A 27459-nucleotide genomic window follows, 5' to 3' on the forward strand; every position below is an offset into this window, starting at 1 on the left:
GATCGGTTTCTACAAGGATCCTGTGTGTGAGTCAGGCTAGGCAGGGGAGGATTATTGTCCTTATTGTCTCTGCTACCAGTTTGGTTCACCCTGAATGCTGAATTTGGATTATAACTTTCTAAATGATTTATTTACCCAGTTTTTCCTTCTACAAGCCTATTCATAGCCAGATTAGTATCCCTTGCTGTAGTCAGTCTCCCTTGTGCAAAATTTACACTCTAAAATTAAAAATTATTCACACATACACATAAGCAAACAAATACCCCAGCATACCCTTAGGCCTTTTCCATATCCAAATTATACTCATTCATTCCATACTTTCTTTAAAGTTTGCCTATTCAGCTGAGCTGGAAGTAAGCCCGCCCATCTTGACTGGAATACCTGAGCTTGCTGTTCTGGGGTTGGTGCCCCTCCTGCATAACCCATCACTGGGGCACCTGCACCTGAGGCTGTTGGATGTGTTGGAGAAGAAGTATTTTTGCTGCAATCCTCTTAGAAGAGGTGGAAGAAATGCAATTATTGTTATTAGCAGAGCAAGTCTTTGACTTATTTAGGTCTTTAGGTTTTTGTTTCCTGGTTGAACTCCTTTTTTCATAGCATGTGGTCAAGGCACCCCATGGGTTTCAAGTAGATTCCAAAAGTAGCACACATAGTTTCACCCTCAGGGTTTCTTTTGGTTATGGTGTGCCAGTTGGCACAGGACAGTGGAATCCTCCATGACGAAGGTATGTGCTTCTGGCTGATGATGGGCCAGCTAAGGGCATTCAGCTTGTTGTAAAAGCCACGGGCTTTGCACAGGTTAGGCCAGGGTCCTCCAGTTGCCACAGCAGCATCATGGTGAAGCCATAATTCACACACTAGGGGCTCTCTGCCAGATTCTCTAGCAAGTCTTCACTAGGTTCCTCAGGTCCCAGGAGTAGGGCCTCCAGGTGGCCAGGCTGGTATCAGTGGCCCACCCATGTAGGGCAAGTATGGACTCAGTGTTGGTGGTAGTGGTGATGGTGGTACATCTGGTTCAGCGGCCACGCCACAGACACTGAGCTGTACTCACTGTTCATGGGCGCCAGGATGCACCTGCCCCTGCTGCCCACCAAAATGTAGCCCCCAGGATCTGTGCTCTGCCATTGGCCATGGGAGAACTCGGCCAGTAGGGGAAGCACCAAGGTGTGCACCTCAACCTAGCCAGGGAAGTCAGTCTATTTGGCCCAACCACTGACTACACTGTCTCCTCTGCCTTATGGGGGACTGTGGGCTGAGGCTTGGGGCCAATTAGGGTCTCATGTAAGATAGGTTAGACAGAAAGCATGGAACACATGTGGGTGCTAGACACATAGACCAGGAACTGGCCATCTCCATAGCACCAGCTACTGTGGCTGCAGAATGTAGGAAGAGACAGGTGTGCCATGGAAAGCTACAAATCCCTAGCTGGAGAGGGCATGTACATGTGGGTGCATACCCACTCACGCGCTCAACCGCCGCCACTACCCAGGTCGGGGCGCCTCGGGCGGCAGGCCAGTTGAGGGGAGGGGGACCGCGGCATTCAGTCCCCATCAACTGGAACCACTGGGACCAAGGGTCAGAAGGACGCAGGTCTCCATGAAACGTCCCTGCCTGCTGCGGGTACTAGCGGCGCCTCCTGCAAGCCACCAGCCTGCCACCCTCGGGATGGCCGGGAGCTCTCGCCAAGCAGCCGGCTCCCCAGCGGGCAGAAGGCCCCCAAAGTTCTGGGAGCAGCCACCAACTTCGCACAGCAGCCGCCAGCGAAAAGGGCGGCCCCAGTATATCCGCCTTTGCACACCTCCTGGCTCTGGGCTGAACGCGCAGCCAGAGCTGCGCCCTTCATGCCACAGGCAGCCCATGCATAGGTAGAGGGCAGCCCCAGCAGCACCGCCATCCTGCTGGGGACCAGCCTCCCAGATACCTCAGTGGCAAGGCAGAAGACCATGGTAGACAATGCATGCCTTGCCAGCGGGGTCTGTGCCAGCGTCTAGGGCCTCAGGTCAGTAGGCAACATAGCCAGTAGTGCACCAGCCGTCCCCCCAAGGAGAGCACTGGACATTGCACCTCTTTCAAGAATTTTAAAGCTCTCCTAGAAGAGACGATTGATACAATAGAAGCAGATGGAGATACAAGGAAGCCAAATGATCATGAAACGTTGAAAGAGAACAGCGGGGAATTGACAAGACTCCACAATGGGCAGGAGGAGTGGTAAGATGCATAATCTGCTTGAATCAAATGTATGAAATATGATATGTCAAGAGGTTTGTAATGTTTTGAACAACTAATAATAAAAAAAAATTTAAAAAAAATAAATCATGAAAAAAAAAAAGATGCTGCTGTCAAATTGTACAGTGCATTTATCATGTTTAAACCCATTGGTAAATTCACCATCCCACGTTGATTAGCAGGGCTTTCGCTGGAGAAGCCAAGGCTCTCCTTCTCATGCACTACTGATCCATGCCTTTACATTTCCTTGTCCACCATAGATCAGGTCCCAGCAGCAACTCTATCTCTGGCTGTTTTTCAACCACCTCCAACCACTCCAGCCCTGTGTCCATACACTGCTGCCTGAGAAATCTTCAGCCAGACCCATGTACTGACACTCTATGTTCTTTTAGAACATCCTGTGGATCTCGCTGAAGAGGTTCCAAATCAGAGGCATAGAACCCAAAACTACCTTCTGATTGCACAGAACCCAGGGAAGGCCTGACAACATGGAAGTCAGGGCAAGAAGATGCTGTCCTCACAGCATGGACTCAGAGGTAGGAGCAATGGCAAAGGCACCCTGTAGCCACACAGTGTTTATGTTTCTGTTTCATATGGTTGGATTTTGGAGAGCATCTTTGTCTTGAGAAGTGAATGGGATGACCACTAGACAGTCACACACTGAAGGTAGGACACTATGGGAGCAGGTCTCTATGATAGCTGGAGAACTGCTGCTTTTTTTGAACCTGGGGAGGTTCAAAAATATGTCTGAATGCAAGTCTCTTTACATTTTTCATATATTAATGACCTTGTGTCAAGAGATCTTATCCATGAACTTTGAGTGTGCTACGTTACCACCTTTTCTAGCCCTACATGGAAAGTTGACCTTTGCCAGGAGATGAGCTCATTCTCCCCTTGTCACCCAAACATCTAGACTTGGGCTCTGATTGGTGATGACCTCTTGGGCAACAAGCCCAGGAGATCTTATTTGGAATTAGTGTGTATTTCTGCCTAGACTCTTTTTGCTCTGCAACAAATTACCTGGGGATGGTCATCTAAGAGGAAGAGAAATTCCTTTCTCACAGCCCTGGAGACCATGGAGTCCCAGATCCAGGTGCTGAGCATTGGACTGCTGAGGGCATTGTTGCTGTGTCTGCGCATGGCAGAAGGCAGGAGGACAGGGCACAGGGTGGGGGTTGAACTCTCACAGGCACAACCTGGAGCCAGGAGACAAAGTTCTGTCATCTGTCAGGTGGAGGGAGGGCAGTGCACCCATTCTCTGCAGGTTCAGGATGTGCAGCAGCATCACTTTCTCTTCCTCACTGTCAATATCAGGGCACAGCGAGGACTGGATAGTTCAGGAATGTTTTGACTGGGATGAGTGTGAGTGCCCCACCATTGTGAGGAGATGTGGGGAGAATGAGAACCTCTTGCAACAGAATCCAGTTTACAGGAAGAAGGAGTTGAAAGGATACTAAGAGGAAGAGGAGAAATGTGAGATTTGTTGGGGGGGGGGGGTGGATGCAGAGTAAGACAAATAGGTGCCCATGTTCTAAAGTTCCTGGCTCACTTTTTTGGGAGTTGACATAGGAATAAACCGGACACACTGAGGGGAGCTCTGCAGAGGCTGCTACTGTGTGAGCTCACAAGTGGAGACAAGAGGATGGGACAATCCACGTATTTCATTTAAGCAGCCCCAGAACACTCTCCCAGGGAATCCATCACCACTCCATAGCTGCTCCTCCTGCTGCCAGGCTGAGGCTCCATGTCTCCTTTATCCAGACGCAGAGGCTGCAGGTGCTGCTGGCACCAGGGTGTGTGACTAAGAGGGGGCTGCCCACTGTGTCCCTGATGGAGATGCCACTGGAGAGGTTCAGTCTCTTACTCTGCAGGGACTGACAACCACTCTGCCTGTCCAACCCCCAACTCAACAGGGCTATGGTCAGGGAATCACTAGGTGTGGAAGGACCAGGAAAAACCTGGCCTTCAGAGTCTCCCAGGCTCCTCATGCAGGCAGGACCACCCACTGCACCCAGATTTGCAGCCCTGTGGGCAAGCAGTCCTGGCCTCAAGCAGGGACACTGTGGCTTCAAGGACGAGTGGGACAAATCCCAGTCCTGGAATCTCTCAGTTGCTGAGAATTCCCTTAGGAACTGGATGACATCCTATCACCATTTCTCAATCTGAGGACTGATGGAGTTGGTATATAATATATATAATATAATATATACCATCCATGTATATATATATATATCACTTTTTGTGCATATGCCACATTCAACCAAATCCAATACCTATTCAATTAAATGCAGTGCTCACATGGAAAGGTTAAAGGAACAGGATTATATGTTACTTACCTTCCTTTTTTCCCATTTTGTGACTGAGAATCAAATAATATATAGTCAATTTTTTTGTTTTTCTAATTTGTTCTAATTATACTTGAGAGTAGAATGAATTTTGACACATCACACATAAATGGAGTATAACTCATCATTCTTCTGGTTGTACATGAAGCAGAATCACACTGGTCATATAATCATATATGCACATAGGGTAATAATGTTTGATTCATTCTATTATCCTTCCTATACCCATACCCTCTCCCCTCCCTTCACTCCCATCTCTTCACTCCCCTCTCTCTAATCCAAAGTTGTGAATTAGCATCTGTATATCAGACAAAACATTGGGCCTTTTGTTTTTTGGGACTGGCTTTTGTTGCTTAGCATAATATTCTCCAGCTCCTTCTGTTTACCAGAAAAAGCCGTAATTTCCTTCATCCTTAAGGTTGAGTAATATTCCATTGTGTGTGTGTGTATATATATATATACATACATATATCTCACTTATTTTTTATCCATTCATCTGTTGAAGGGCACCTAGGTTCGTTCCACAGTTTAGCTATTGTGAATTAATGTGGCTGCATTACTGTAGTATATTGATTTTAAGTGCTTTGAGTATAAACCTAGGAGTGGGATAACTAGGTCAAATGGTGGTTCTATTTCAAGTTTTCTAAGGAATATCCATATTGTTTTCCAGAGTGGTTGCACTGATTTGAAGTCCCACCAGTAATGTATGAGTGTACTTTTTTCCCACATCCTCACCAACATTTAATATTGCTTGTATTTTTGATAATTACCATTCTGACTGGAGTGATATGAAATCTTAGAGTAGCTGTGATTTGCATTTCTTTAATTGCTAGAGATGTTAAACATGTTTGTTGATGGATTGTATTTCTTCTTAGTGAAGTGTCTGTTCTGTTCCTTAGCCCATTTTTAATTGAGTTATTTGTTTGTTTGTTTTTGGTGTTGGGATTTTTGAGTTCTTTATATATTCTCTAGATTAATGCTCTATCTGAGGTGCATGTGGTAAAGATTTTCTCCCATTCTGTAGGCTCCCTCTTCACATTATTGATTGTTTATTTTACTGAGGAAAAGGGTTAGTTTGAATCCATCCCATATATTGACTCTTGATTCTACTTCTTGCACTTTAAGGGTCTTGTTAATGAAGTCATTTCCTCAGCCAATATGAGACTACTTCTTTTTCTATTGGGCTCAGGGTCTCTGTTCTAGTGCTTAAATCTTCATCCATTTTGAGTTGAGTTTCAAGCAGGGTGAGAGATAAGGGTTTAATTTCATTTTTTACTTATGGATTTTCAGTATTCCCAGCACCATTGTTGAAGAGGCTATCTTTTCTCCAATGAATGTCATGTGTGTGAAGTAAGATTCCTTACTACACAGGATCTAGCCAATTCAAATACTGGTCAATTTGCAGAAGGTATGAGTTGTCCCCCAAAACTCATGCAAGACAATGCAGGAATGCTCACAGTGAAATTATTATATTACGAGTGCTGTGACCTAACAGTGCACTAATCCTGATGGCTTTGAGTGCATGATTTGAGAGGACTAGGTACTTGAAGGTAACTGCCAGCAGGTGATGTGAGTCAGCAGGAACGCGGTCCCTGGGAGCACACCCTTGTGGGTTATATTTTGTCCCTGGGAGCTTGCTCTGTCTCTCAGCATTCCTTCTGCTATGGGACAGGGTAGCTTTCCTCTGTCATGTGCATTGGCCATGGCATTCTGCCTCTGCTCTGGCCCAGAATAATGGTGCCAACAAACCCTGGACAGAAACCTCTGATATTGTGAAAATATGTTTTCCTCCTCTAAGATGTTCTTGTTTGGTATTTTACTCACAGAGACAAAAATGTGACTACCACAGAAAAAAATTGCATATCATTTTTTACAGAAGACAAAATAATACCCTTTTATTTTTAAAATTCTAGTGAAATAGTTTTCCATATGACATCCCATTTTTCAAAAATTAATGTAAGCCAACCTGTGGGGTAGTCCACTATACAGACTTCATCAAAGAGTTTACAGATGCTTAGAATATTTACAAATGCTCTTCATTACGTGGTAAAGTTTTGTTGCTATTTTTCCAGCACTTATTCCACAGTAAAGGAAAGAGCCTATATTGGTGTTCTTGTCTAAAAATTCATAACAAATGGGAAAAGGCAATTTATTCTGAAAGAAGATTTTTCTTGAAATAGCTTTCTTAAACAATTGGGAATATAGAAAGGAGATATAAATGTAAAAGAAGCATAAGAAGGTCTAAGTTCATATTTTTCTTTTAAATTATTTTAAGTACCATTATGTTGAAATATTTACATTAATTATAAAAATGCTTTTCAATTTTATGCAAATGATTACTACAGTGCAAATTGAACTTTTTTAAAAAATATATTGTATACATGGAAGAATAATATCTTGTTTTGCTACCTGTGTACAAATTCCAACTGACCTCAGATCAGTTAGGCAAGATGAATTTTTTAAAAAATTTATATATATAACATCAGAATGCATTACAATTCTTATTATACATATAGAGCACAATTTTTCATATATCTCTGATTGTATACAAAGTATATCCACACCAATTCATTCTTTATACATGTACTTTGGATAATAAAGATCATCACATTCCACCATCATTAATTACCCCGTGCCCACTCCCTTCGCCTCCCACCCCTCTGCCCTATCTAGAATTTGCCTATTCCTCCCATGCTCCCTCTCCCTATCCCATTATGAATCAGCCTCCTTATATTAAAAAAAAATTCCACATTTGATGTTTTGAGATTGGCTAACTTCACTTAGCATTATCTTCTCTAACTCCATTCATTTACCTGCAAATGCCATGATTTTATTCTGTTTATTGCCACATTTTTTAATCCATTCATCTATTGAAAGGCATCTAGGTTGGTTCCACAGTTTAGCTACTGTGAATTGTGCTGCTATAAACATTGATGTGGCTGTGTCCCTGTAGTATGCTGTTTTTAAGTCCTTTGGGTATAGACAGAGGAGAGGGATAACTGGGTCAAATAGCAGTTCCATTTCCAATTTTCCAAGAAATCTCCATACTGCTTTCCATGTTGGCTACACCAATTTGCAGTCCCACCAGCAGTGTATGAGTGTACCTTCTTCCACACATCCTCGACAACACCTATTATTATTTGTATGCATAATAGCTGCCATTCTGAATGGAGTGAGATAAAATCTCACTCCATTTGATTTTTGGTTTTGATTTGCCTTTCTCTAATTGCTAGAGATGATGAACATTTTTTCATGTATTTGTTGATTATTTGTATGTCAAGGCAAGATGATCTTTGAGAAACATCACTCACCTTGTATGTTGGAGTCACTACTCAGTTTTGCAAACTGAACAATATTTTGACAAGAGAGCCAGGAACTCAGTTTCCAGAATGTGTGCCAAATGGCGTCCAATGATCTTCTCCACAAATACTTGTGAAATATGCATGTGGAACAGGTGTGCAGAAATTCTGGAATAACCAAAATTGATCAGAAGAAACGCATGATTTGGGTAATTCACTTAGAACCTTGTTGGAAAGAATCTCTCCATCTTCCTTAGCAGGCAATTGGCCCTGTTGCTAGTCCCAGTTTCTGCAAGCAGTTCAGGAGACAACCCATGGCAGACCAGCTGGAAGTGGCCCTGGCCCAATGGAGCAGGCCATGTTTTCACACACTGGCCCTTTCCTAGAGGAGCTTCATCTTCTTTTTCTCTTTAGCAAGCCTCCTGGGGAAATCACACATGGGCGGGAGGTTCTGTCTGCATCATCGCCACAGACTGGGCTGCTGGACAAATTCAGACACAAGAGGTGCAAGGCCTTCTTGGGTGGTGCTCTCCCCACCTCATGGTCACAAGGGCTGAGGCCAGGGCCAGAGCACTTTAGAAATCCTGTCCCACTGAGCATGTGACTTCACTGGACAAGGACAGACTGAAATCTATATAGAGCCCATTTGACTGGAATACTTGAACTTGCTATATTCAGGATTAGTGCTCTCTCCTGCAGCAGACCTCAGTGAGGCTCCTGCCCCTGAGGCTGTTGGATGTGTTGAAGGGGAAATATTTTTCTGTAATCCTCTGAGTTAGAAGAGGTGTAAGTTGGAGTAACTGGAACCAAATTATTGCTATTAGGAGAACAATCTTTGGCTTACTTGTTCCTGGTTGGAATTCCCTGATTTTTCATAGGAAAAGGTCAAAGCACTCCATGGAAGTCAGATAGAGTCCACTAGCATTGCACACAGGTTCACCATCAGTGTTTCTGTGCCATAAGGTCATGGTGGTGGTGTACCAGTTGGCCCAGGAGAGTCAGAGCCACTAGGATGAAAGCACATGCTTCTGCCACTTGAAAAGGGTCAGGCTGAGGTCATTCATCTTATTGCAGGGGCCACATGCTTTGCACAGGTAGTGGTCAGTGCCCTCCTGCCACCACAGTGGTGTCTGGATGGAGTTGCAGTTCATGCACTTGGTGCTTTCTGGCAGGTCCTCCAGTAGGTTTGTGATGGGGTCCAGAGGCGCTTGGAGCAAGGCTCCAACTTGACTCAGCAGGCTGTGTAGCACCAGAATTTCCAAGGGTCTAGCTGCCAGGCAGGCATCAGTGGCTAACCTAAGTGCTCTAGACTGATAAAAGGAGGGCATTTATGCACCCAATGTGAAATCCAGGCTCCCCACTTCTTCCTCATGTGCTATATTTGCTACAGCATTATATGTTCATGTATAATAATATTTTATTGATTTGTATATATTTATTGATTTTGTATATATCAAAATAGGGTGTGTATCTATATATAGACATTACACATTATATACCTGTGTGAATAAATATTTCATGATTTGAGTATAAATTTTTAGTTCAAATTTAATATTGATAGCATTTTTAATTTATAACTTTTGTGTGTCTCTTTCTCTTTTCTCCTCCATTTCTCTCTCACACACAGATACTCTTCTCACCTTCTACTGAGCATGCTCACAGTGTCCTGCTCCAGCTTCTGGGTGTCACCAAATGCATTAATCTTCATTGTCCTTTTTACCCCCACCCACCCTTTTTATAGTATTTATCTTTGTTTGGCTTTGGATTTGCATAATACTGACCTGATAAAATGAGTTGGACAAGGTCCCCTGCTCTCCAATTTCTTGGATGTTTCCCACTGTGCAACTGTCACGTATACCTACAGTGTCTTGCTGAGTCTACCCACCACTTCAACCTCTTTACGTGCAAAATAGGTGTTAGTTGTTACTTTTCTATTGTTTAATTATCTTTATTTTAGACTAATTGTCACTTGATTTATTTGCATAAGTTTATTAATAATTTTCTGTAATATCTTTGTCTCATCTGAAGTTCTAGTGAATAGTTAACATTGTCTATGGAGGGAGGGGGATTGTGATTCAGGCTTCCCACATGATAAGCAAGGTTTCAATCCCTAAGCTACATCCCCAGGTCCCATGCTGATTCTTGATAGTGCTGTTCTGGGTTGTCTATATTTATCTTGGTAGATCGTTAGAGATTCCTTAATTTTATTTATCTTTAGGAATGAGTGGGAAAAGTAGTGGGAACCCAGGGCAGTCAAGAAGACAGAAGGGGTGAGCAGATCAGTGTAACCAGGAACATTACTAACCTAAACTGGACTCTAAATTTCACTCTCATTGGCACAGAAAACCACTGGTCCAAGAAAATGTTAAGAAGACCCGTCTTCTATATGCATATTATATAAGAATTAGCCATTTTTCAGTGGATCCAAAGAAATACATTTTTACCCCTCATTTTTCATGAACTTGGAGGGGCAACTTTCTGATAAATCTATCAGACATGAAAAAATCCTAAGGGGAAAGTGCATTCACTGTACCTAAGATTTCAGCATCACAGCTTAACAGCGCAGCACAGCACAGACTATCAGCACTTGCCTTCATGAGTCAGGTGCCACTTAGGAGCTTGGCTCACTGTTGCTGCCCAACATTGGAGGACTGGGATAACTCACATAGGGCTAGTTTGAGAAAATATCAGTTAATAATTCAAAGGATGAGGTTGCCACTGCATGCTTAGGGCTTTGGCACTAGAGTAAATTTGAGAATTTTAAGTCAAAGCATTCCAGATTGGGAACCATCTATATTTATATTAGGTCTTATATCTTTATCAATTGGGAATTCACAAAATCTGTTGGATTACATCCAAATGATCACCTTATAACATCATTAACAGTGTAAGGTGATTTCACATAAAATAAAAATGGAAACACTTGTTATTTGATGTGAAAGCTTACAGCATATTTATTGAGACAGAAGTATAAATGTAGGATATAAAAGACAGAAGGGATAATCCTTAATATCAGACGTGTAATTTTTCTGAATTCACCAAAGTAGCATTTATGTTTATGATTTGCTATGGTTTGGATGCAATTTTTTTCCCTAAAATATGTTGTGTTTTTCCTTTAGCTTCAAAATTTTCACCATTCAGTGGTATTCATGATCTTGATTAAGATATACCTATGTGTACATTTTGTTTTTATATTTATCCTGCTTGATATTCTTGGAGATTCTATAAGCTATAGTTTGTTGCCTATCATTATGTTGGAAAAATGTTAGTGCTTATTACTTGAAATATTTTTAGACTTTTCTCTCTTTTCCTCTAATTTTCCCATTGCAAATATTATTTCATGTAAATGTTCCAAGCACTTGGATATGCTCTTTGCTTTTTCATTCTTATTTTCTTTTAAATTTCAATTTGCCCATTGTTTTACTTACATTGTCAAGCTCCTTTATTCTCCCCTTGTCTGTCTGTGGGCAGCCCACTGGTGACTCCATTGAAGGCATTCTTCATTTATGTCCCAGTCTATTTCATTTCTGGCAGCTGCTCCAGATTCCTTCTTAGAGGTTGCATCCCACAGCTTTCATTGCCCATCTGATCTTGCCTGCCATCTACTCAGTCCTTACGACCATTATTAATGTGTTCATCAGCATCATTTTTAAATTGCTATGTGAAAATTTCCAAATCAATGTCCTGTGGGAGTCTGGTTCTGTTCTCTTTTAAATATTAAAAATAGGATAAACACTTAGTTTCTTCATCTTTAAATAATTATGAGGATGTGATTTATGTTTATAGTCTGTTTCCATCTTTCAAGACATACAGACTTGGGATGTAGGTAGAACTGACCAGAGTGAACACTGCTCAAACGGCTCTCCACTCAGCTGTGGGTTAGGCATAGAACCACCCTCTGGGTTGGCCCCTGGTTTGCTATGGGGACCTTCCTGGGCTCAATTTCTTGCCCATTGGCCACCTTCTGGTGGCCACACCATTCTAGTCATTAGGATTCAGTTCTCCTACATTGTCCCAGCTCAACACTGCAGCAGTGCAGGACCTACATGCTTCCAAGGAAGGGTGTAGACTTTGCACTCTCCTGGAGGGTTGGTCAGCTGTGGTGGCAGCTCTACAGAGAAGCATAGGGAATAAGAGACCCACCTGAGGCCCAGACCTAGCCCTCAGCCCACTGCTAGGGAAAATATCCTGCCTGGGGTACCCTCTCTTGCCTATGCTCTCAGTCTAAAACAAATTCATGTCCTTTCCAAAATAAAGCCTCGGCTGCTCAATTCTGTAAAATGAGTGTGGTGTGGTTGGAGAGGAAAGAAATGATAAGACATGCAAAAAGGAATTTTATAATGATAAATAGTTTTTAGATTCTATTTCAAATAGCCCTACATCATAAAGAATGATACATACAAAAGAGAAGGGTAGTATATTTTAAACTCAATATCTATTTACTTAGAAATGCAAGGTATTTTAGGGCAATTTGATCATAGAAGACACTTATCTTGCATAGCAAAGTACCAAATATCTTATGCTACTAGTCTAAATGTTTAAGCTTAGCTGTTTTACACTCATGACCAACAGACCTGTCTTACAAAAGATTTTTAAGAAAGTCTTACATCAAGAACTGAAAGAAAGATAGCTCTCATCATGAAAGTCTGTGAAAGCATAAATCCTAATATAAGAGCAGACACAGAAGAGAGGGAGAAAACAATCAAACCTTATCAATGCAGCTAGCCTTATCTATCAGTCATGGTCACATGGCTCTATCTCTTATGGCTTGTAGCTGGGCAAAACATTATGATGGGGAGCACAAGTGAGAGCAAAATGGCACATATGATGGTGGCTGGGAAGGAAATTTTTAAAAAAGACATAGGGAATGGGGTGGGGTACTAATACACCCTTCAAGGGCATACCTCCAATGACCTCACATGCTCAATTTAGGAAGCCCCTCCTCCTAATGACAACATCAGCTAGGGACCATCCTTCAACACATAAGTTTTAAGGTCCAAACCATAATATACATACCCAATAGAATAGTTTATATTTCCAGTATGAATACTTCAAGTGTTGTCAAATGAAATGACTGATTCTCAAAATTTTTGTGCCTAAACTCTAAGCAGCCAAATACTTTTACCAAGTTGAATGAAAGAATGAAGGGATTTTTAAAAGTTAAAATTGATAATACTTTATATTTAAACCCAATATCCATATTGTTTCTACATTTCTAGTAACTTTATTATGAATGTAAATGATACTCAATTCCCTATAGTTAGTAAAGGACAATATAGTGAAGACATTTTTATAGTGAGGTCTTTTATAGTGACTTTATTATAGTGAGGCCTTTTCCTGACTTTTTGTAGTATTGATCATCATTTTACTATGACAGGGATCTCTGATGCTAACATTAGATCTAGAACATTTTTATTCAATCTAGACAATCAAAATAATCACCTCTTCATGTCTCGTCGAATTCTTAAACCAGTACTCAGAACAATGTTGAATGTGAAGTTGGTAAATGTTCTTTTCCATTCATCTCTTATCATCAGTATGATAAAAGTCACTACTTTAATATATTTTAAGATCAATAGGTACAAGAATATCAAAGAAGTTCATAGCTAGAGATTATTTTTTCTGACAAGTGCTCATAATTTCTTTTTGGGGACTTAAATATTTAGTTATTCTAAGAGAATAAGATATTCTGTGCATAGCTATGCAAAATAAATGTCTTTTTATAAAGTTGCACTAAAATACCTTACATTTGTGTGTTCATTTAGATATTGAGTTTCAAATATGCTACACTTCCATTGAGTGTGTATCATTCTTTTGATGGAAGAAATCCTAAAACAGAAGTCCAAGAACTATTTATCTAGTGAAATTCACTTTTACACTTCTTACAAGACTTTTACATGAAACTTTATTATTTGCTTCTTATATTCCAAGCAGAGTTGATATTTCAGTTATTGCCCATTTCATTTTAGTTAGATTCTGTATACTTTTAAATCTTATAAAATATTATGATCTATAAATAACATTTTTTCTAAATTTGTGAAAATCAAATGTGCCACTTACTCATTTCTTCCAAGTTGTACTGACAACATTAAATTAGATTTGGCCTGAGGATGCCTTCACACTGAGTCCTTGGTGAAAACTACAATACAATTTAGTAGTTTGACTGATAGCCTTTTTTCTTGAATAGCTGCTTAGCTTGTCCTTTGCAGAGTTGTCATGAATTAAGTTTCCTTTGTAAACAATGAAAGGGTTTTTTGCCTCATTTCAGTTCATAAGTAGTGCCCCATGGCACTGCACACAATAACTCTTTGGACATTTTTTGGTTGTGAGGGCTGCCAGGGAATCTACTCTTTTGTTATTGTTTTTTTTTTTTGTTTTTTTTTTTTTTTTTGATTTTTGTTTTCCTGCCTGTTCAGATAAATTCTACTGAATTTAAATTAAAGGTTTTTTTTTCCTTTGAATATCAACTATGGGATACAAACCAAGAGCTTATTCATCTTAAAATAATGAGGGGGGTGTGATTTATGTTGATTCTCTGTTTCCATTTTTAAAACATTACAGACTGGGGGTGTGGGTAGAGCTGACCAGAGTTGGCACTGCTTAAACAGCCCTGCACTCAGCTGTGGGACAGGCACAGAACTACCTTCTGGGTGGGTCACTGGTTTGATATAAGGAAATTCCCCCACTCAATCTCATACCACTCTAGTAGTTAGGATCCAGCTCTCCCATAATGTCCCTGATCACTATTGCAGCATAGGAAGTGTGCACACTTTGCAGTCTCCTTGGGGGGGTTGGAAAACTAAGCTATTGCTCTGAGAGGGTATAGGAGCCTGGCCACGGTGAACTTTTCTGCCCAGTGGCAGACCTGCTCACCCAGGTAACACCAAGCTGGCCTCCTCCTCCTAACACCTCAGAGTCACCCTCCTCACTTTTGTGCCTGAGATTCCCAGAGGCAGAAGCCAGAGCTCACCTCCTGAGGATGCTGTGGACCCCACTCAAGGTCAACCAGCCTGAACCCTACCTCTCAGCCTGGCAGTGGCCTTTGTGGCTCCCAAAGCCAGGCACTCTCTCCCCTCCACAAGTACAGACAAGCACATGCTGCTGAGAGCTGCAGGTAGAAAAGGATCAAACTAGGCCTGGAGACAAGTTTGTGCAAGGCAGACAGAGGCATCAGGATTGGAAACGGGTGTTGGGAGCAAAGGCGCACACACCGAATAGCACTTAAATACTGTCCCTGTCCCCAACCCCACACCTCTCCATGTCCCATGCACCTGGCATACTGGCCAAAACAGGTGACTTTTAGTGCATCTCCTGGACAAACTTCAGGGTTCTCAAGGGACATGGTCAGCTGTTTCTACTTTTACCCTTGTTCATTCTGGAGACCTGAGCAGACAGGAAGCTCCTTTTATTTCTGATCCCTTCTCTAGGGGCTGAGTTCATGGCCAACTTTGGCAAAAGCCACAAGCTTGACATAGAAGATAGAACATGATCCTGTTAGAGAGTCCCATCCCCTGCTACTGGTCTGCATGACCAAATGACACCCTCCAACCCCAACACTGTCTTCACCCTCTTCCCTGTTAATGACCTAAGTAGTCTGCCCTCCATGGGTGTTCACCTAGACTAAGTGGGAACATGTCCCAGGGTCAGGAGGGTGGTGACTCCATCTGTGCCCAAAGCCTTCTCATAACTGTAGGGACAAGGAGGAGAACCAATGAGGACAGCACAGGGGAGGAATTGCAACTCCCCTCTCATCATGCACTGCCTGGCTACTGGTGGCAGGGCAAACATGGGTGGCCTAGTGAGCACCTGTACAGGTGGGTGCCAGATCCCTGCCAACAGACATCTCTCAGAACTCGACCCCCATGCCTTGCGGCTACACACAGGAGGCTGAGGTGGTGGAAGGAAGGCTGCCCACAAAGCCTGAAGGAACTACAAGAGAATGTGTTGTGAGCTGTCCGCCCCTCTTTGCTGGCCTTGTCTGGACTTGGTGGGCTGCAGGTTGCTTTCCAAGCTCAGGATGCCTTACTCCAATCCCACTATCTTCACTTGTCCACAAGATTTTTATTAATGGCAGGTTTCTTTCTAGATTATTTGGGATAATTCTGGTGAGACCTCATTAATCTTCCACAGTCTGGTTTCAACTGCCCTCACAAATTTTTCTAACTTGGTTAAAAATTTCCAGGAAGCATGCCTGTAATCCTATTGTCTTGGAAGGCTGATGCAGGAGAATCACAAGTTCAAAGCCAGCCTCAGCAACTAAAAAAGTCCATAAGCAATGTAGGGAGGCCTTATCATAAAATAATATAGAAAAAAACAATCTGGGAAGTGGCCCAGTGTCAAAGACCCTGTTGGGTCAATACCTGGTACAAACAAATAAACAAACAAAAAATATTTGAACATTGTCTATGGATAAGGTGTTGGATGGGGAGATTTTGACTTCAGGGTCATGTGGGGTCTTCTTCACAAACTATGTTAACCTACTACCTAACAACACTTTCCACATTCCACATGCAACCAAGTTCAATGTCCAAAACCAGGAGCCTGGTGATGGTAACCACAGGACTTGATTTCATTCCAAAGGCCTAATTCCAGGGGGAATCCAGGTTTAGAAATGAGTCTAAATTTGATCCTTCTATCACAGGTTAACCTGAAAGGGTATGATAATGGGGGTTGGTCTACTTGCATTCCACCTCAGATTCCCCAGGGCATTGATGACCTCAAGGAACAAGGTTCTTCAGTCCAGGGACTTGACCTTCCACAGCTGGCTGGCCTGACTATAGCCTGATGGATGTCATTCCTCTGCAAGAGAGTCACGACAGGAGTCTTTTTGCCCTACTTGCATGTGCTTCAGCCACAGAACTGTTTTTACCAGACTTACCTGGTCCCAGGCATGCAGGGTGGATTTTAACTTGTGCCATAGAGGGGTAAATTGAGGCACATGGTCAGTGAGTGGCAGAGACAGGGAGACACTAGGCCCAATGCAGCACCTCCAAGAGGCAGCACCTCTTGGGCTTCAGCAGTGGGCAGTTCTTGGCATGCATTGCCCAGGAAGCTCAGCACCCTGTGGGGTGAGCACAACATTGGAAGGAGCAGGTGCTGGCAGATGTAAAAATGAGTAATGTGAGGGGCGTTCTCTTACCTCTGTGAGCTCCAGTGTCTGTGTGGATGTCATGGAATTCCCCTTTTGTAGACCAAGTAATAAATGCTTCTTTGGAGGAGCAGTATATGGGGACATCATATAACCTTCAGGTGGCTGTTGCATGAGAGGACTCTGCAACTGCCCACTTTTACCTCCCGAACGCAAACCTGATCCTGGATCTCTTAGTACCCAGGTATGTCGAATATTATACTATCCTTCTCTTGATGTCCTTTTCCTTGACTTCACTACCTGGTGGTACCTAGCATGAGATATCATAAGGCAGAGATTCTGCTGTCATTACTTGAGGTCCCAGGAACCCTGTCCTCTGCTGGCACCTAGTGGGAAACTTGAGTTCCAAGGTCTTGAGTCAGACAAATGCAGGGTCTCTTTTCCTTCCTGCTCCCCTCCCCAACCTCTCTGCTTATTCTCTCCTCTTCCCTTCCACTCTACCCAGGCTGCCATCGGCTGGCCTGGGGGCTGGACTATCTCCCTCCCTATCTGTCTGTAACCAGAAAAAAGCCAGTCATCATGGGGATGGCTAGACCTGATGGTGTTGCCAAGACCCATCTGAAAGCAAGATGGCAATGGGTCTTAGGGCAGGGCCTGGGGCTGAGACTATAAGAACCAGACTATTGTGGTTTTTCTGAGGCGATCTTATACAGCAGAGTGCTAGGAGTTCCCCACAGGTCAGAGTAGTCAGAACTGGAGGGCCAGGAGACCCCTTGACTCCAGGACCCTCCAGTTATGCCTCTAAGCTGTGTATCTCTAGGGATGCAGGCTCCTGTTGCAGTGAAAAGAAGAAGGGTGGGTCCACTTGGCTGGCAGTATCCCAGTGGGCACTTGGTACATAGCACTGGTGTAATGAGGATGGGCACAATTGGGTCTGACTTGGATATCAGGGGCTGGTATGGCTAGTAGGGTCAGCGGGGCCCTCAAATCTAGCTGACACATTGTCAGCCCTGCTGGGTTGGGAGGTGGTGCCCTGTGTGGGGAGACCACTGGCCATTTTCCCATGATCAAAGTGCAGCTACCCTCCTGTGGCAGTCATTTTTTGGCACTGGCAAGGAGTCCCGTGTTTGATGGTCCATGTGGCTGATTGTATGTCCTGAGTTTCAGGCTTTGGGCCCCTAAAGAGCTGAGAAGCCCTTAAATAGGGGAATAGTAATAATAATTAAATAGGCCTGGGGCCTACATTTATGTATCTGGACATGGAGATGCTCTACTGCCCCAACTTCTCAGATTTCAGGATGAGGCAGCCACAGTTTCCGAACATTCTTTCTCCCACACACCCAGGACCTCTCCCACTGTTGCAGTTACCATTTCCTGGTGTCTGAAGATAAGTCATTATAAGGCTCTCTGTCTTCTCATATGGGCTGACCCCCTGGTACCAGAATCACCTTCCTCTCACACATTCCATTGCTGGTGCCCAGGGGACCAATGAAGCTGCAAAGACAAATATGGCCAGGGTGGGTGGATCCTCTGTATGCTGAAGGGGCAGCCTTGTTCTGAGAGGCTGAAAGGGGTTAGAACTCATCCCTGTATTTTTTTTCCCTAAACCACTTTGATGTTCTTGAAAGGACATCTGCCTTGAAGGGCAGGGATTCAGCTGTCACATTTGGATAGAGAACTGCCTATCAACTGGAGTTCCAGAGCCAGAGAGGAGAAAACATATTGAAGAGCACTGTGCTAGATGATTCCAACCACTGAGAAGGGATACTAAGGCTGGTGAGAAAGAAGGTCAATGGCTTCTCTGAACACCATCCTCAGACACTTGATGGGAGGGGTCAAAACGAGAGGCAGGGCTCCTAGGTAGCAACAGGTTCTCATCCACATGTTGATGCTGTGCTGGCAGCTAAAGGGATAGACAGAACACAAAGGGTGATAAAGACCCAAACCACAGTGGGATGATCTTGAGGTCAGAAGTGGCTTCTGGGCTCATTGGCCAATTACTTGTCTTAAACAGAGACTGAAACCTATGTTATTTTCCAGGCCCCAATCTATACATATTCCCATATCCACCACCCAGTATTGATGAGCAGAAGTGACCCAGTGAGCCCAGGACACAAAATGCATTAGCCAAGATACTCAGGCAGCACTCAGGAGAGAACATGCCATACAAGGGTGAGGATGAGGCCTTCATCTAAAAGGGGGAAGGGGGCAGTCAAATTTAAGAAATAAGAAAAAGGGACTTAAAAATTATTAGTCAAACCAGATGTTGTGGTGCATTCCTTTAATCCCAACAATTCAGGGGCTGAGTCAGGAAGTTGTTGAGTTCTAGGGCAGCATCCCAAAAGTGAGAACCTGTCTTAAAACGAAAAGTAAAAAGCCTTCTGTAAAGCTCAGTGGAGAGCACCTTTGGATCTGTCTTCTGGTGGGAGAGATACTTGCAGCAGATACTTGTTATTATTCCAAATTTTCATAATGTCAGGCTTCACACATCACCATGAACAAATGCCACTTCTTTTTTGACATCTAATCAGAGAGCAGGGAAGATGTGTGAACAGAGACTAGAAACTATAAGAATTCATGTACAAGTTGGAGGTAAAAGGAAGGTCATGGAGGCAAAAATGTGAGGGAATAGGAAGCCCCTCCAGCTAGCAATGAACTTCCTAGTCAGGTGGAAGGCCAGGAAACTGCCCAGAGCTTGGATCAATGAGGTTATCATAAAAACAGAGTGTGGGTTTTTTAGGGGTATAGAGTCAGGCACTCATGAAGATCTCCTCTGTGCTCTAGAGTGGATGTTTTAGATCCACAGTGTTTAATGCTGGGCTGCAGGCTTGAACCCAAGTTCTGGAATGGGCATTCCAAAACCAGCTTTCCCTCCATTCCTAGCAGTGCAGGTTCTAAGAACACTGCAGGCTTGAGATGAGAGCTGGCAAATTCTGAAGTGATATCTTATATGCAACCCACCCGTGAGGAAGTCCAAGTGAGTCCTGAAGACTCTAAATCCTTGCAGTTCACCATAGGAAAGTCTGGCCACCTGTTGAGTGATGTGCCCAAGTGGATGTGGGGTGATATCATACACACAAGACCAGGCAGCCCATTGTTGATGGGTTGGTGTGTTTAAGCCCATACCCTGGGCTGAGCTTCCTGGATGGGTTACCCAAAATCAATATGTTATGCTGTCACTGCCTACCAGGGCCCCTATATATGGACTGAGAGGTGGCTCTAGAACTGCTGGGAGACTTGGTCCCTGTGTCTGCTGTGTACCCCAAGTGGTGGGAACTGGAATTGAGGCAATGCTGCCATTCTGATGGAGGTCCCTAGAAGCAGGAAGCAGCCCATGTTAATGTTCCAAGAATCTAGGGAGAGGCAGGAGGGAACTATGAGAGGACAGCCTAATAAGGAGTGGTGGTATCCATAGGTTCCTCTGGTGCTGCAGGCTTTAACAATGATGGTGGAGACACTCTGCATGCCAGGTGGAAGGCCAGTACATGGTCCATAACTGGGATCGCTATAAGCAGGGCAGCATTGCGAAGGCAGATTCTCCATTGATCACCAGGAGGACCCCCGGATGAGAGCTGAGGTGTGGTTAGTGGGACAAAGGACTGGTTCAAATGGGGGGTTGGGGTGGGAGACCAGAGGTGTTGAGGAACCAGTAGAGGCTGATGCCTTTGATGGCTGCCTATGCTGCCTAAGGTTGTGGACCAGGGGCATGGGCAGGAGCTGTCCTTGGAGGGTCCTCAGACTGCATAGTGGGATGGTGATTCAGGTAAGCAGAGGACTTGGCTGTGTTGGTGGGAGAGATACTTGCAGTAGTTAAGTTCTGTCCAAGGCTATTGGGGTGCAGTTGAAAGGGACTAGAGTAGGGCTTGGAAAGTAATGAAGAGAAGGAGCAAGAGGTAGAAAAAGATGAGAAGCAAGCTTAGGAGTAAAAGGAAGAGAAGCAAGAGAAGGACCAGGAGGAGCAGAAGGAGTAGGACCATTATGAGGTGGAACAATGGATGAGGAGGAAGAGGAGAAAGAGAATCAATGAACATGGGGTTTGGGGATTTCTTTCTCAAGAGAATAGGCTTGGAGGGGAAAGGGACCAGGATATGAGGTGTGGGAAGGTGAAAAATGGGAGATTCCACAGCTCACCTAAAGTGAGGAGGGGAGTGAAACAAAGTAGGGGTAAGTCCAACATTGGGACTGGGCCTCATGGGAGAAAAAGGGTGGTGGGATGAAGCAGGGGAATCAAGGAATGGAGTCCCCACTCATCATTACTTGGTGAGGGGGAAGGTAGATGGACAGACAGGTTCAGGGTAGAGACAGGTTCAAGGGATTCTGGAACTCCCACTGATTGCAGCAGGAATAGCTGGTATGTGGGAGGGATCTTTGGGTGGGGTCAGTGTGTTAGCATTCCCAGTATGGGCCCCAGGTGGGGCACAAGAATTGACAAGCACACTTGTGGTGGAAGCCTCCAGAACTTCATTTTTCCCCTTCAAGACCTCCATATCATCCTCCACTTCTTCTTCTTTGCACCTGGAACCTCCCTCAGCAGGATGCCTAGGTCTTCCTCCAGACAAGGAGAGGCCTCTTAGCAGGTGGGAGCAGCCCACCTGGATAACAGTGCAGCCACAGTGACAGAGCTGTAGGCATTGCCTTCTTTCTCTTTTGGGGCTTCCAAGTAGCAGTTCTGGCTGGAGGACAGCTCTCTGTTGGACCACAGGAATGCTTTTGGCCACTCACTCCCTTGTGTGAGGCCAGGGAGCCTGGAGAGCTGGGCATATGATGCTTGTCCTGTCTTCCCTTGGCCCACGTTTGTGGAAGTGAGGGACACTTGGGGCCTGGCTTCGGGAGCACTGCTGCCTCTGCATCAGCCTGAGCCATGGGCAGCCCTCCTGCAGCAGGTCTGTGGGAGCTGCAGATGACAAGAGAAGATCTTGGGAAAGTCCTGGGCCTTCTCTTGAAAGGTATTTCCCTCCCCAGGCACAGGACTGGGTTCCAGAGAATTGAGGTCTCCTTGGGTTCCACAGACTTTAGTGATGTTTCTTCCTCTATTCTCAGGGCACCCGGTTCCAGATCCTCCTGCCTATCTGTTTTTTGGGGATACTCCTTCTCCTCCTCCTGGTGGACCACTAATCCTTCAGGCTACCCTTTGATTGTCTGTTCTGTTTCCTCTGAATAATGAATAGGGTATTGAGCAGGTGTCATGGTCTGCACAGCCCAATGGACTTGCTCAACTAAGTCAGCAGTACTGGTCGGCAGTGGCAAAATTCTGGATGGTCCAAACATCCGCGAGTTGGTGTAAGACAGCACTGGCTTTATTGGGGAGACATCCCAGGAAACCAGCAGAAGGATCCCCTGAGAGGAGGACAGCACTTGCAGGAGAGGACCTCGGAGGCAGCCAGCTGATCCAGGCCTGTGAAGACAGTGATCCTGGCAGAAGTGCCTGGAGGCAGTGCTAATGGCAGGTGCTGGAGCAGCAGGGTGATCCCGCTAAGGAGCAGAAACACTGAGGATCAGGCATGCCTGATCACCCAAAAGGGTTGGGCTGTGCAGCCCGCGAATGCACTTGCTCAGAAGATTGACCATTTAGAAAAGCTGGTGACTTCCCACTGGACACCAGTGACAAGACCAAAGGAGCACAGATGGGACACCAGCTCCTCTGGAGAACTAAGATGCACTGTTGAGTGTACCTATCGTGATGTCTGCCTGAATGCATGATGGAGAATGTGCTTGGGGCCAAGTCAGGTTTCTCAAAGGAAGGGCTCCAGGATAAGGAGCAAGGCCCAATGTCCATTGCTAGTCTGAGTTTAGAGCTCCTCAGGACTCTGTGTTGCTTCTTTTCTCACCAAATTCTTCTCATCTTTTCAGAGTCTTACTCTGAGGCTGCTTTCCTATTGGTTATTTAGACATTGATAGCACATCACTCCAAATAATACCCTATATGGATTCTGCTTGACATGACTGTAGTCATCTGAATTCATCAATTACCCATCAAAACTGCCATCAATTACCCATCAAAACTGCCATCAATTACCCCAGAACAGCTCTACTCAGGTATTCCTCAATAATTTCCAGCATACAACAATTTTAAAAAAACATTAGAATGGACTGTGGAACATTCCAGCAGGAATCTGGAGCCAGTAATGGTGCCTGACTCTGATATTAGCTTCAGGCAAAATTTGTACATTTTGATTTGGATATAGTCCCTTTATTCTAACCAATATATATACATATCTTTCTTTCTGAATGATATTGATGGAATCCAATATTCTTGCTGTTGCCTAGGACCACATTTCTCAGAGGTCTCAATCCATGTTAGGCTGGCTGCTCTGCTCTGGGCCCAAGTTGATGCAGAACACCTCATGCTTCAGAGGTCTCAATCTATGGGAAGCTAGCTCCATCATTCTGGTTGTGAGGTGAGGCAGAACATCATGGAAGAAGGGCATTTTGCAGGAAACTTCTAAACTCACAGGTGCTATGAAGTAGAAAGAAAGGAAGACCAAATGACAAAATATAATCTCCAGGGACAGGCCCCCAGTGACCTACTTTTTCCATCCATGCCCCACCTTCTCCATTTACCACCCAATGCAGTACTTCTTTAAAATTATTAATCCACCCAATGGATTTATTCATAGATTAGGGCAACAATCTCATAATGTAATAATTTCAACTCTGAGCACTCTTGCATTATCTCCCTTGAGCTTCTAAAGTACAACTAACTCCAAAATTTCATATGCCACCCATGATCCACAAAGGAGATGAACATCTCACCATGGAAATTACATCCATTGAATCTCTAGGAGAGGCTCAAATATAAACAGATCTAGCATTGCCTAAAACTGCAATTCCAAAGTCTCTTCTGAGACTCTAATTAAACTCTTGGTTATGAGCTTTTATAGGAATCAAAATCGATTTATGTGTATCCAATATAGAGTGGCATGGAGTAAGTATGTCCTTTCCAAAGTAAGAAGTAGGCACACAGAAAGAAGAGATGACTATGAATCAAGACTGAAATCCAGCTGGGCTAACAAGTCCTCTGTCCCCATGCTCAACATCGGGGCACATGTTGTACACAGTGGGCTCTGAAGGATTTGGGCAGCCTCATCCCTTGGCCTGTCACATAGACTGGCTCTATCCTCAGCCAGCAACATTCCCTAACAGATGTTCTCTGTATTGCATCTCTTCATCCCAGGGGTCACTACTGCAGCTTCAACTTCCTTCTACAGCTGCACTCATGACCCTCTCAGGGCCTACCTACATGGATTCTCACTTTGTTATACTTTGACCTGCCAGGCCTTCCTTTAAAATGTTGGAAGTCTTCATGACCACCTAACTCCAGCATCCTGTATTCCTGCACCACGTGGTTGAAGGCAATGTCTGCCACCATCTCAAGCAGTAGCCAAGTGTCTGGGGACCATGGCTGAGGCAACATTTGAGTGGCTGATTGAGCATGGAGAAAAAAAGTCCTGGTTTCTCTTCTCAATGGAATTTGTACTTTTATATAGCCTCTGAACATGAGTTGTGCGATCTTGACAATTCTTGAAATGACCTTAAGCCACCCCTCTAATGTGTCTGCGTAAATTTCTTTATCATCTCTTTCGTGACAGAAATGCATTAAAAACTGCAACTTCCTGAGGCCTAGATTTACTCCACCTTTTATGACCAAAATGCAAGTTTTACACCTTTCCTTCTGCTCTACCTTATCAGAGTAAACCTGGATAAAGCTGCTAAAAATATTCAGACCACTGCCTGAATCCTGTGCTTCCTTGAAATTTCCTCCACCAGATTAGTGAGTACATAATCTCTAAATCCAGCCACACAAATGTGACAGGACATGTGCATAATGTGGACAATATTTTTGCCAGAATGTAACATAAATGTCTTCTAGTTCCTCTTCCAATAGAATCCTCTTCCTGCGGAACTTCATGAGCACAGTCTTTTCTATCAACAGTCCTATCAGCATTTTGATCTTCAGAGCTTCCACCAGAATCACATGATAAGCTTTTCTTACAATGTTCAACGCTTTTCCAACTTACATCTCTAAACTATTCAAAACTTCTATCCAAAATACCAAAAGTCTCCACAAGTTCCTGAACCACAGATTCTGACAAGTCACTGCAAGCAACTCACCTTTTGGCATCTGTTTCTTTTCTAGTCAGCTATGATGGCAAGAATAATTAGAGGAAAAGTTTCTTATTATTTCAGAGGTACTCCATAGTCAGCTGTGTTCATAACTCAGATGTAAGAAGATGTAAGAAGAGTATGGTGAAGAAACAACTCAGGACATGGCCACTGGGAAGCAGAGAGAGAGCAACTCACCAGGCACAAAATATAAACCACAAAGCCATGTTCTCATGGAACTACTTCTAGTCAACCACTACCTGCTTAACTTAGCTCCCATTTAATCATATGAATGCATTAAGAAACTGTTCATTCAAGGCTCCTGTAATTATGATTTCACCTCAAAAACTTTCTTGAATTGTCTCACACAGGAGCTTCTAGGGGATACCTCATATTGAAAACTGTAAGACCTTATAGTGTCCCATTCAAATATAATTTGTCCTGTGATGCAAAGACTCCATGAACTCAGGGTGAGAGCAATGAGAATGGTCCCTGGAGTGGACCCATAGGAGGTCAGACTAATGGAAAGTTTTGGGTTAAAAATGTTTCATTTTGTAACTGTTGATTTGGTTTTGCTTTTTACTGGATTCCTGGGTAACTCCATATCCAAAAGCAAAGAGAGTCCAGCCTCCATGTGTTGGCAACTAAGATAAACTGGAAAAGACACACAGTTCTGACTTTGGCACTCCTTGGCTCTTTCCACTGTGGACCACTACAGGGACATGGTCCATGGGGCCATACACTATGTGGTGCTCTGGTGTCCCTGCTGCATGCTGCATCACGGACACCATCACCCAGCTATCATCTCCGCTGGGCCAGTACTTCAGTGACCTATATGCTGCCCTCAGGGAGCACAAAAGGGAGAAGGCAGGCTAAGGATGAGGGGAGGGGCCAGAGTGCCTGAAATACAGGGAATGAGCCACTGTACTTCTGTAAATATTGAGAAAAAATGGAAGGGGATCTGTGTTGGTCCCTGCCATAACATGCACCTGACTGTTTCACTGTCACCTACAGTGGCCCACATGCTGTTACCAGCCACACTGTTGCACATCCATGTAGCCGAAGTATCTGTTGTCAACCCTGTGGAGACCTGGCATGGCTAGATTGCAGCAGCTACTGCCACTCCTGCATCACTCACAATTTTGAGACTTGAATCTAAGATGTCTATGGCAAGAAGGCCCACCACACTGCCAACTGCTGCTTCTAGTTGACCATGAGTCAGTCCCTGCACCAGAAGAGTCTGCTTGACCACTACAGTCATAGGCACTGAGGAGGTGTGCCAGGCCACAAGTACTCCATATGTCCCCACCCAGAGTGGAAGTACTTCTGATGTCCCCACTCCTTTCTTTGAGGAATACCTCTCCCATACATGATAGCCCAGAGAGGTGAGCCCAGCAAGCCTGTGAAGACAAGCATGACAGTGCAAAATGGGGACCAGCAGGCAGGTTTTTGACTATGTTTGTGAACTCACTATCTGTCTATGTGAGCACAATGCCTCTCATCCTAAGAGGAAGGGGGAAAATGTGAGTGTAGGGGGAAGGTTCAGTGTAAGACAAATAGGTGCCCACATTCTCCAGTGCCTGCCTCACTTTGTCCCTGGCATAGGAAGAAACCAGAAACTGAGGGCAGCTCTGCAGAGGCTGCTGTTATATGAGCACACAAGTGGAAACAAGAAGATGGTACAAATCCATGCACTTTAGTGAAGGAGGCCACAAGAACACACTCCCAGGTAATAGCTCACCACTCCATAGATGCTCCTCCTGCTGCCAGGCTAAGCCTCCATTAGCACTTGCAGCCTCTGTTAATTTTTATAGTAGCTATTAGCACCAAAGTGTGTGACTCAGAGTGGGCTGCTCACTGTGTCTTTTGTGTAGATGCCACCATATAGCTTCAACCTCTTACTCTGCATGGACAGGCTTCCACTCTGCCTCTTCCATCCCCAACTCATCAGGGTCATGGGAAGTGAATTACTAGGTGCTGAAGGACTGGGAAAAACATGGAAGAGTCTTCGTAGCTTCTCAAGAAAGCAGTGACTCACTGTCCACCCAGATTTGCAGCCCTGTGGTCAAGCAGTCCTGGCCTCAAGCAGGGGCACTATAACTTTAATGACCAACTGGGACACATCCAAGTCCTAGAGACAGCCATCCATTGTGAAGCCCTCTAAGATCTGGGTCACCTTCAGGCACCATTTCTCATAGTATTGAAGGACTTGGCATGTACAGATATACAAAATATCTCTTTTTGCAAATAATATCACATTCAACAAAAACCAACACCTAAAATCAGTTCAATGCGGTACTCGCATGGAAGCATTAAATGAACAGCATTGTAATTATGTTCCCTTTTAGGCATATTATCAAATAATATCAACATAAGTCAGTTTTAATGCATATTCAGA

General features: G+C 44.1%; 2 pseudogenes; both read right to left on the reverse strand.

The window, feature by feature from the left end:
• Nucleotides 1-381: 381 nt before the first annotated feature.
• LOC125613275 lies at nucleotides 382-1551 on the reverse strand (annotated as a pseudogene).
• A 6221-nt stretch (nucleotides 1552-7772) lies between these two features.
• Nucleotides 7773-27459, reverse strand: part of LOC125613279 — a 46359-nt pseudogene continuing 26672 nt past the window's right edge.

This window comes from Marmota marmota, unplaced genomic scaffold (genome assembly GCF_001458135.2).
Source record: "Marmota marmota marmota unplaced genomic scaffold, marMar, whole genome shotgun sequence".
Lineage (NCBI taxonomy): Eukaryota > Metazoa > Chordata > Mammalia > Rodentia > Sciuridae > Marmota > Marmota marmota.